This window comes from Sinohyriopsis cumingii, chromosome 1, assembly GCF_028554795.1.
Source record: "Sinohyriopsis cumingii isolate HCF-2022 chromosome 1, ASM2855479v2, whole genome shotgun sequence".
NCBI classification, from domain to species: Eukaryota; Metazoa; Mollusca; class Bivalvia; order Unionida; family Unionidae; genus Sinohyriopsis; species Sinohyriopsis cumingii.
The window spans coordinates 113,706,928-113,720,003 of record NC_142961.1 but is presented as its reverse complement, the minus strand read 5'-3'; the positions used below and the strand labels follow the sequence as shown (position 1 = coordinate 113,720,003).

The 13,076-nt window shown below is 25.8% G+C and overlaps 1 protein-coding gene across 4 annotated transcripts in view; it reads right to left on the bottom strand.

Moving 5' to 3' along the window:
* The window catches only part of LOC149807652 (mpv17-like protein 2), a 74,409-nt gene that overhangs the window by 17,581 nt on the left and 43,752 nt on the right, over nucleotides 1-13,076 (bottom strand). The window lies entirely within an intron of this gene.

Below are 13,076 nucleotides of genomic sequence, written 5' to 3'. Positions count from 1 at the left end.
TTTACTACTTCTTTTACATAGTCATTATCATCATTTACTACTTCTTTTACATTACGTCATTATCATCATTTACTACTTCTATTACATTATGCCATTATCATCATTTACAACTTCTTTTACATTATGTCAGTATCATCATTTACTAAAACTTTTACATTATGTTATTATCATCATATACTACGACTTCTTTTACATTATGTCATGATAATCATTTACTACAAATTCTTTTACCTTATGTCATGATTATCATTTACTACAACTTTTACATTGTGTAACGATCATCAGTTACTACAACTTCTTTTACATTATGGCATTATCATCATTTACTACAATTACATTTACATTTTGTCATAGTCATCATTTGCTACAACCTTTACATTATGTCATGATAATCATTTACTACAACTTCTTTTACAGTATGTCATGATTATCATTTACTACAACTTTTACATTATGTCATGATCATCATTTACTACAACTTCATATACATTATGCCATGATCATCATTTACTACAACTTTTACATTATGTCATGATTATCATTTACCACAACTTTTACATTATGTCATGATTATCATTTACTACAACTTCTTTTACATTATGTCATGATTATCATTTACTACAACTTTTACATTATGTCATGATTATTATTTACCACAACTTTTACATTATGTCATCATTATCATTTACTACAACTTCTTATATTATGTAATGATTATCATTTACTACAACTTTTACATTACGTCATGATTATCATTTACTAACAACTTATACATTATGTCATTATCATCATTTCCTACAACTTTTACATTATGTCATTATCATCATTTACTACAACTTTTACATTATGTCACGATCATCATTTACTACAACTTCTTTTACATTATGTCATGATTATCATTTACTACAACTTTTACATTATGTTATGATTATCATTTACTATAGCTTCTTTTACATTATGTCATGATTATCATTTACTACAACTTTTACATTATGTCATGATTATCATTTACTAACAACTTATACATTATGTCATTATCATCATTTACTACAACTTTTACATTATGTCATGATTATCATTTACTACTTCTTTTACATTACGTCATTATCATCATTTACTACAACTTTTACATTATGCCATTATCATCATTTACAACTTCTTTTAGATTATGTCATTATCATCACTTACTACAACTTTTACATTATGTCATGATTATGATTTACTACAACTTTTACATTATGTCATTCTCATCATTTACTAGAACTATTACGTTATGTCATTATCATCATTTACTTCTTCTTTTACATTATGTCATGATTATCATTTATTACAACTTCTTTTACATTATGTCATGATTATCATTTACTACAACTACTTTTACATTATGTCATCATTATCACTTACTACAACTTTTACATTATGTCATCATTATCATTTACTACAACTTTTACATTATGTGATTATCATAATTTACTACAACTTTTACATTATGTCATGATTATCACTTACTACAACTTTTACATTATGTCATTATCATAATCTACTACAACTTTTACATTATGACATTATCATAATTTACTACAACTTTTACATTATGTCATGATTATCATTTAGTACCACTTCTTTTACATTATGTCATGATTATCATTTACTACAACTTTTACATTATGTCATTATCATCATTTACTACAACTTTTACGTTATGTCATGATCATTATTTACTACAAGTTCTTTTGCATTATGTCATGATCATCATTTACTACAACTTCTTTACATTATGTCATGATCATCATTTACTACAACTTTTACATTATGTCATGATCATCATTTACTACAACTTCTTTACATTATGTCATGATCATCATTTACTACAACTTCTTTTACATTATGTCATGATCATCATTTACTACCACTTCTTTTACATTATGTCATGATTATCATTTACTACAAATTTTTTTACATTATCTCATGATTATCATTTACTACAACTTTTACATTATGTCATTATCATCATTTTCTTCTTCTTTTACATTATGTCATGATTATCATTTACTACAAATTCTTTTACATTATGTCATGATTATCATTTACTAAAACTTCTTTTAAATTATGTCATGATCATCACTTACTACAAGTTCTTTTACATTATGTAATGATTACCATTCACTACAAATTCTTTTTACATTATGTCATTATCATCATTTACTACAACTTTTAAATTATGTGATGATTATTATTTACTACAAGTTCTTTTACATTATGTCATGATTATCAGTTACTAAAACTTCCTTTAAATTATGTCATGATCATCACTTACTACAAGTTCTTTTACGTTATGTAATGATTACCATTTACAACAAATTCTTTTTACATTATGTCATTATCATCATTTACTACCACTTCTTTTACATTATGTCATGATCATCACTTACTACAAGTTCTTTTACATTATGTAATGATTATCATTTACTATAACTTCTTTTACGTTATGTCATGATCATCATTTACTACAACTTCTTTTACATTATGTCATGATCATCATTTACTACAACTTCTTTTACATTATGTTATGATTATCATTTACTACAACTTCATTTACATTATGTGATGATCATCATTTACTACTTCTTTTACTTTATGTCATTATCATCATTTACTACAATTTCTTTTACCTTATGTCATAATTATGATTTACTATAACTTCTTTTACGTTATGTCATGATTATCATTTACTACAACTTCATTTACATTATGTCATGATTATTATTTACTACTACTTCTTTACATCATGTCATGATCATCATTTACTACAACTTCTTTTACATTATGTGATGATTATTATTTACTACTACTTCTTTTACATTATGTCATGATCATCATTTACTAAAACTTCTTTTACATTATGTTATCATTATCATTTACTACAACTTCTTTTACATTATGTGATGATTATTATTTACTACTACTTCTTTTACATTATGTCATGATCATCATTTACTACAACATTTTTACATGACGTCATGATTATCACTTAGTAAAACTTCTTTATGTTATTGCATGGATATCATTTACTACAACTTCTTTTACATTATGTCATGATCATCATTTACTACAACATTTTTACATGACGTCATGATTATCACTTAGTAAAACTTCTTTATGTTATGGCATGGATATCATTTACTACAACTTCTTTTGCATTATGTCATGATTATCATTTACTACAACTTCTTCTGCATAATTCATGATTATCATTTACTACAACTTTTTTTACATTATGTCATGATTATCATTTACTAAAACGTCTTTAACATTATGTGATGATCATCATGTACAACTTTTTTTGCATTATGTCATGATTATCATTTACTACAACTTCTTTTACATTATGTCATGATCATCACTTATTACAACTTCTTTTACATTATGCCATGATCATCTCTTATTACAACGTCTTTTACATTATGTCATTAGCATCATTTACTACTTCTTTTATGTCATTATCATCATTTACCACAATTTCTTTTACATTATGTCATGATTATTATTTATTACTACTTCCTTTACATTATGTCATGATTATCATTTACTGCCACTTCATTACATTATGTCATGATCATCATTTACTACAACATTTTTACATGATGTCATGATTATCATTTACTACAACTTCTTTTGCATTATGTCATGATTATCATTTACTACAACTTTTTCTGCATAATTCGTGATTATCATTTGCTACAACTTTTTTTACATTATGTCATGATTATCATTTACTACAACTTGTTTTACATTATGTCATGATTATCATTTACAACTTTTTTTGCATGATGTCATGATTATCATTTACTACAACTTCTTTTACATTATGTCATGATCATCACTTATTACAACCTCTTTTATATTATGCCATGATCATCTCTTATTACAACTTCTTTTACATTATGTCATGATCATCATTTACTACAGCTTCTTTTATGTTACGTCATGATCATCATTTCCTACCACATCTTTTACATCATGCCATGATCATCATTTACTACTACTTCTTTTACATTGTGTCATGGTCTTCATTTACCACCACTTCTTTTAGATTATGTCATGATTATCATTTGCTCCTTCATTTACATTATGTCATGATTATCATTTACTACAAATTCTTTTTACATTATGTCATGATTATCATTTACTATTTCTTTTACATTATGTCATGATCATCATTAACTACTTCTTTTACATTATGTCATGATCATGATTTACTACTTCTTTTACATTATGTTATGATTATCATTTGGTACGATTTCTTTTACATTATGTTATGATTATCATTTGCTACGATTTCTTTTACATTATGTTATGATTATCATTTACTACAACTACTTTTACATTATGTCATGATCATCACTTATTACAACTTCTTTTACATTATGTCATGATCCTGATTTACTACTACTTCTTTTACATTATGTCATGATTATCATTTACTAAAACTTCTTTAACATTATGTCATGATCATCAATTACTATAACTACTTTTACATTATGTCATGATCATCATTTACTACTTCTTTTCATTATGTTATGATTATCATTTACTACAACGTCATTTACATTATGTCATGATCATCATTTACTACAACTTTTACATTATGTCATCATCACCATTTACTACTTCTTTTCATTATGTCATGATTATCATTGACCATAACTTCTTTTACATTATCTCATTATCATCATTTACTACAACCTCATATACATTATGTCATGTTTATCATTTGCTACTTCTTTTCATTATGTCATGATTATCATTTACTATAACTTGTTTTACATTATCTCATTATCATCATTAACTACACCTTTTACATTATGTCATCATCATCATTTACTACTTCTTTTCATTATGTCATGATTACCATTTACTATAACTTCTTTTACATTATCTCATTATCATCATTTACTACAACTTTTACATTATCTCATTATCATCATTTACTACAACCTTTTTACATTATGTCATGATTATCATTTACTACAACTTCATATACATTATGTCATGATTATCATTTACTATAACTTCTTTTACATTATCTCATTATCATCATTTGCTACAACCTTTTTACATTATGTCATGATTATCATTTACTACAACTTCTTTTTCATTATGTCATGATTATCATTTACTACTTCTTTTACATTATGTCATGATCATCATTTACTACAACTTCATATACATTATGTCATGATTATCATTTACTATAACTTCTTTTACATTATCTCATTATCATCATTTGCTACAACCTTTTTACATTATGTCATGATCATCATTTACTACAACTTCTTTTACATTATGTCATGATTATCATTTACTACAACTTCTTTTCCATTATGTCATGATCATCATTTACCACAACTTCATATACATTATGTCATGATCATCATTTACTACAACTTCATATACATTATGTCGTGAACATCATTTACTACAACTTCTTTTACATTATGTCATGAGTATCATTTACTACAACTTCATATACATTATGTCATAATCATCATTTACTACAGCTTCTTTTACATTATGTCATGATTATCATTTACTACAACTTCTTTTACATTATGTCATGATCATCATTTGCTACAACTTCATATACATTATGTCATGATTATCATTTACTATAACTTCTTTTACATTATCTCATTATCATCATTTGCTACAACCTTTTTAAAGTATGTCATGATCATCATTTACTACAACTTCTTTTACATTATGTCATGATTATCATTTACTACAACTTCTTTTCCATTATGTCATGATCATCATTTACCACAACTTCATATACATTATGTCATGATCATCATTTACTACAACATCATATACATTATGTCGTGATCATCATTTACTACAACTTCTTTTACATTATGTCATGAGTATCATTTACAACAACTTCATATACATTATGTCATAATCATCATTTACTACAGCTTCTTTTACATTATGTCATGATTATCATTTACTACAACTTCTTTTACATTATGTCATGATCATCATTTGTGACAACCTTTTTACATGATGTGATGATTATCATTTACTACAACTTCTTTTACATTATGTCATGATCATCATTTGCTACAACCTTTTTACATGATGTCATGATTATCATTTACTACAACCTCTTTTACATTATATCATGATGATCATTTGCCACAACCTTTTTACATTATGTCATGATTATCATTTACTACAACTTCTTTTACATTATGTGATGATCATCATTTGCTACGACATCTTTACATTATGTCATGATCATCATTTACTACAACTTCTTTTACATTATGTCATGATCATCATTTGCTACAACCTTTTTACATTATGCCATGATCATCATTTACTACAACTTTTACATTATGTCATGATCATCATTTACTATGACACCTTTTACATTATGTCATGGTCTTTATTTAATACCACTTCATTTACATTATGTCATGATTATCATTTACTACTTCTTTTACATTATGCCATGATCATCATTTACAACTTCTTTTACATTATGCCATGATTATCATTTACTACAACTTCTTTTTACATTATGTCATGATTATCATTTACTGCCACTTCTTTGACATTATGTCATGATTATCATTTACTACTTGTTTTATATTTTGTCATGATCATCACTTACTACAACTTCTTTTACACTATGTCATGATTATCATTTACTATAAATTGTTTATACATTATCTGATGATTATCATTTGCTACAACTTGTTTCACATTATATCACGATTATCATTTACTAGAACTCCTTTTACATTATGTCATGATTATCATTTACTACAGCTTCTTTAATGTTATGTCATGATCATCATGTACTAGAACGCATTTTACATTATGTCATGATCATCATTTACTACAACTCCTTTTACATTATGTCATGATTATCACTTACTACTACTTCTTTTGCATTATGTCATGATCATCATTTACTACGTCTTTTTACATTATGTCATGGTCTTCATTTACTACAACTTCTTTTACATTATGTCATGATCATCATTTGCTAGAACTCCTTTTACATTATATCATAATGATCATTTACTACAGCTTCTTTTACCTTATGTCATGATCATCATTTACTACAGTTTCTTTTACATTATGTTATGATCATCATTTACTAGAACGCCTTTTACATTATGTCATGATCATCATTTACTACAACTCCTTTGATATTATGTCATGATTATCATTTACTACTATTTCTTTTACATTATGTCATGATCATCATTTACTAGTACTTCTTTTAGATTATGTCATGATCATCATTTCCTAGAACTCCTTTTACATTATGTCATGATCATCATTTACTACAGTTTCTTTTACATTATGTTATGATCATCATTTACTAGAACGCCTTTTACATTATGTCATGATCATCATTTACTACAACTCCTTTGATATTATGTCATGATTATCATTTACTACTATTTCTTTTACATTATGTCATGATCATCATTTACTAGTACTTCTTTCAGATTATGTCATGATCATCATTTCCTAGAACTCCTTTTACATTATGTCACGATCATCATTTACTACAGTTTCTTTTACATTATGTTATGATCATCATTTACTAGAACGCCTTTTACATTATGTCATGATCATCATTTACTACAACTCCTTTTACATTATGTCATGATTATCACTTACTACTACTTCTTTTACATTATGTCATGATCATCATTTACCAGTACTTCTTTTAGTTTATGTCATGATCATCATTTACTAGTACTTCTTTTAGTTTATGTCATGATCATCATTTCCTAGAACTCCTTTTACATTATGTCATGATTATCATTTACTAGAACTCCTTTTACATTATGTCATGATTATCATTTACTAGAACTCCTTTTACATTATGTCATGATCATCATTTACTAGAACTCCTTTTACATTATGTCATGATTATCATTTACATGAACTCCTTTTACATTATGTCATGATTATCATTTACTAGATCTCCTTTTACATTATGTCATGATCATCATTCACTACTACTTCTTTTACATTATGTCATGATCATCATTTACTACTACTTCTTTTACATTATGTCATGATTATCCCTTGCTACAACTTCTTTTACATTTTGTCATGATTATCATTTACTAGAACTTCTTTTACATTATGTCATGATCATCATTTACTAGAACTTTTTTACATTATGGCATGATCATCATTTACTACAACTTCTTTTGAATTATGTCATGATTATTATTTGCTACATCTTCTTTTACATTATGTCATGGTCATCATTTACTACATCTTCTTTTAGATTATGTCATGATCATCATTTACTACAGCTACTTTCATGTTATGTCATGATCATCATTTACTACCAGATCTTTTACATTATGTCATGATTATTATTTGCTCCTTCTTTTACATTATGTCATGATTATCATTTACTACAACTTCTTTTATATTATGTCATGATTATCATTTACTACAACTGTTTTTGCATTATGTCATGATCATCATTTACTACAGCTTCCTTTACGTTATATCATGATCATCATTTACTACAACTGCTTTTACATTATGTCATGATTATCATTTACTACAACTTCTTTTACATAATGCCATGATCATCATTTATTAGAACTCCTTTTACATTATGTCATGATCATCATTTACTATAACTGTTTTTACATTATGTCATGATTATCATTTCCTACTACTTCTTTTACATTATGTCATGATCATCATTTACAACAGTTTCTTTTACATTATCTCATGATCAGCATTTACTAGAACTCCTTTTACATTATGTGATGATTATCATTTACTAGAACTCCTTTTACATTATGCCATCATCATCATTTCCTACCACTTCTTTTACATTATGTCATGATCATCATTTACTACTACTCCTTTTACATTATGTCATGATCATCATTTACTACAACTTCTTTACATTATGTCATGATTATCACTTGCTACAACTTCTTTTACTTTATGTCATGATTATCATTTACTAGAACTTCTTTTACATTATGTCATGATCATCATTTACCAGAACTTTTTTACATTATGTCATGATCATCATTTACTACAACATTTTTACATTATGTCATGATTATCATTTAGTAGAACTTCTTTATGTTATGGGATCATTATCATTTACTAAAACTTCTTTTACATTATGTCATGATTATCATTTACTACAAGTTTATTTGCATTATGTCATGATTATCATTTACTACAACTTTTTTTTGCATTATGTCATGATTATCATTTACTACTTCTCTTACATTATGTAATGATTATCATTTACTACACCTTCTTTTCCATTATGTCATGATTACCATTAACTAAAACTTCTTTTACATTATGTCATGATTATCATTTACTACAACTTCTTTACATTATGTCATGATTATCATTTACTACAACTTCTTTACATTATGTCATGATTATCATTTACTACAACTTCTTTTACATTATGTAATGATTATCATTTACTACAACTTCTTTTACATTATGTAATGATTATCATTTACTACAACTTTATTTGCATTATGTCATGATTATCACTTACTACAACTTCTTTTACATTATGTCATGATTATCATTTACTACAACTTTATTTGCATTATGTCATGATTATCATTTACTACAACTTCTTTTACATTACGTAATGATTATCATTTACTACACCTTCTTTTCCATTATGTCATGATTATGATTTACTAAAACTTCTTTTACATTATGTCATGATTATCATTTATTAACTTTTTTTGCATTATGTCATTATTATCATTTACTACAACTTCTTTTACATTATGTCATGATTATCATTTACTACAACTTCTTTTACATTATGTCATGATTATCATTTACTACAACTTCTTGTACATTATGTCATGATTATCATTTACTACAATTTCTTTTACATTATGTCATGATTATCATTTATACACCTTCTTTTCCGTTATGTCATGATTATCATTTACTACAACTTCTTTTACATTATTTCATGATTATCATTTACTAACTTTTTTTGCATTATGTCATGATTATCATTTATTACAACTTCTTTTACATTATGTCATGATTATCATTTACTAAAACTTCTGTTACATTTTGTCATGATTATCATTTACAACAACTTCTTTTACATTATGTCATGATCATCATTTACTACAACCACTTTACATTATGTCATGATCATCATTTACTACAACTTCTTTACATTATTTCATCATTATCATTTACTACAACTTTTACATTATGTCATGATCATCATTTACTACAACCTCTTTACATTGTGTCATGATCATCATTTACTACAACTTTTACATTATGTCATGATTATCATTTACTACAACTTCTTTACATTATGTCATGATCATCATTTACTACAACTTTTACATTATGTCATGATCATCATTTACTACAACTTCTTTACATTATGTCATGATCATCATTTACTACAACTTCTTTATATTATGTCATCATTATCATTTACTACAACTTTTACATTATGTCATGATTATCAGTTACTAAAACTTCCTTTAAATTATGTCATGATCATCACTTACTACAAGTTCTTTTACGTTATGTAATGATTACCATTTACAACAAATTCTTTTTACATTATGTCATTATCATCATTTACTACCACTTCTTTTACATTATGTCATGATCATCACTTACTACAAGTTCTTTTACATTATGTAATGATTATCATTTACTATAACTTCTTTTACGTTATGTCATGGTCATCATTTACTACATCTTCTTTTAGATTATGTCATGATCATCATTTACTACAGCTACTTTCATGTTATGTCATGATCATCATTTACTACCAGATCTTTTACATTATGTCATGATTATTATTTGCTCCTTCTTTTACATTATGTCATGATTATCATTTACTACAACTTCTTTTAGATTATGTCATGATCATCATTTACTACATCTTCTGTTAGATTGTGTCATGATTATCATTTGCTACATCTTCTTTTAGATTATGTCATGGTCATCATTTACTACATCTTCTTTTAGATTATGTCATGATCATCATTTACTACAGCTTCTTTTATGTCATGATCATCATTTACTACCAGATCTTTTACATTATGTCATGATTATTATTTGCTCCTTCTTTTACATTATGTCATGATTATCATTTACTACAACTTCTTTTAGATTATGTCATGATCATCATTTACTACATCTTCTTTTAGATTATGTCATGATTATCATTTGCTACATCTTCTTTTAGATTATGTCATGGTCATCACTTACTACATCTTCTTTTAGATTATGTCATGATCATCATTTACTACAGCTTCTTTTATGTTATGTCATGATCATCATTTACTACCAGATCTTTTACATTATGTCATGATTATTATCTGCTCCTTCTTTTACATTATGTCATGATTATCATTTACTACAAATTCTTTTGCATTATGTCATGATCATCATTTACTACAGCTTCTTTTACATTATGCCATGATCATCATTTACTACCACATCTTTTACATTATGTCATGATTATCATTTTGCTCCTTATTTTACATTATGTCATAATCATCATTTACTTCAAATTCTTTTTACATTATGTCATGGTCATCATTTACTACAGCTTCTTTTACATTATGCCATGATCATCATTTACTACCACGTCTTTTACATTATGTCATGATTATCATTTGCTCCTTCTTTTACATTATGTCATAATCATCATTTACTTCAAATTCTTTTTACATTATGTCATGAGTATCATTTACTACTTCTTTTACATTATGGCATGATTATCATTTATCAGAACTTATATTATATTATGTCATTATCATTTACTACTTCCTTTACATTATATCATGATTATCATTTACTACTTCCTTTACATTATGTCATGATTATCATTTACTACTTCTTTTACATTATGTTATGATTATCATTTACTACAAATTCTTTTTACATTTATGCCATGGCCTTCATTTTCTACCACTTTCTTTACATTATGTCATGATGATCATTTACTACAACTTCTTCTGCATAATGTCATGATTATCATTTACTACAACTTTTTTTACATTATATCATGATTATGATTTACTACAACTTCTTTTACATTATGTCATGATTATCATTTACTACAACTGTTTTTGCATTATGTCATGATCATCATTTACTACAGCTTCCTTTACGTTATATCATGATCATCATTTACTACAACTTCTTTTACATTATGTCATGATTATCATTTACTACAACTTCTTTTACATAATGCCATGATCATCATTTATTAGAACTCCTTTTACATTATGTCATGATCATCATTTACTATAACTGTTTTTACATTATGTCATGATTATCATTTCCTACTACTTCTTTTACATTATGTCATGATCATCATTTACTACAGTTTCTTTTACATTATCTCATGATCAGCATTTACTAGAACTCCTTTTACATTATGTGATGATTATCATTTACTAGAACTCCTTTTACATTATGCCATCATCATCATTTCATACCACTTCTTTTACATTATGTCATGATCATCATTTACTACTACTCCTTTTACATTATGTCATGATCATCATTTACTACAACTTCTTTTACATTATGTCATGATTATCACTTGCTACAACTTCTTTTACTTTATGTCATGATTATCATTTACTAGAACTTCTTTTACATTATGTCATGATCATCATTTACCAGAACTTTTTTACATTATGTCATGATCATCATTTACTACAACATTTTTACATTATGTCATGATTATCATTTAGTAGAACTTCTTTATGTTATGGGATCATTATCATTTACTAAAACTTCTTTTACATTATGTCATGATTATCATTTACTACAACTTTATTTGCATTATGTCATGATTATCGTTTACTACAACTTCTTTTACATTATGTCATGATTATCATTTACTACTTCTCTTACATTATGTAATGATTATCATTTACTACACCTTCTTTTCCATTATGTCATGATTACCATTAACTAAAACTTCTTTTACATTATGTCATGATTATCATTAATAACTTTTT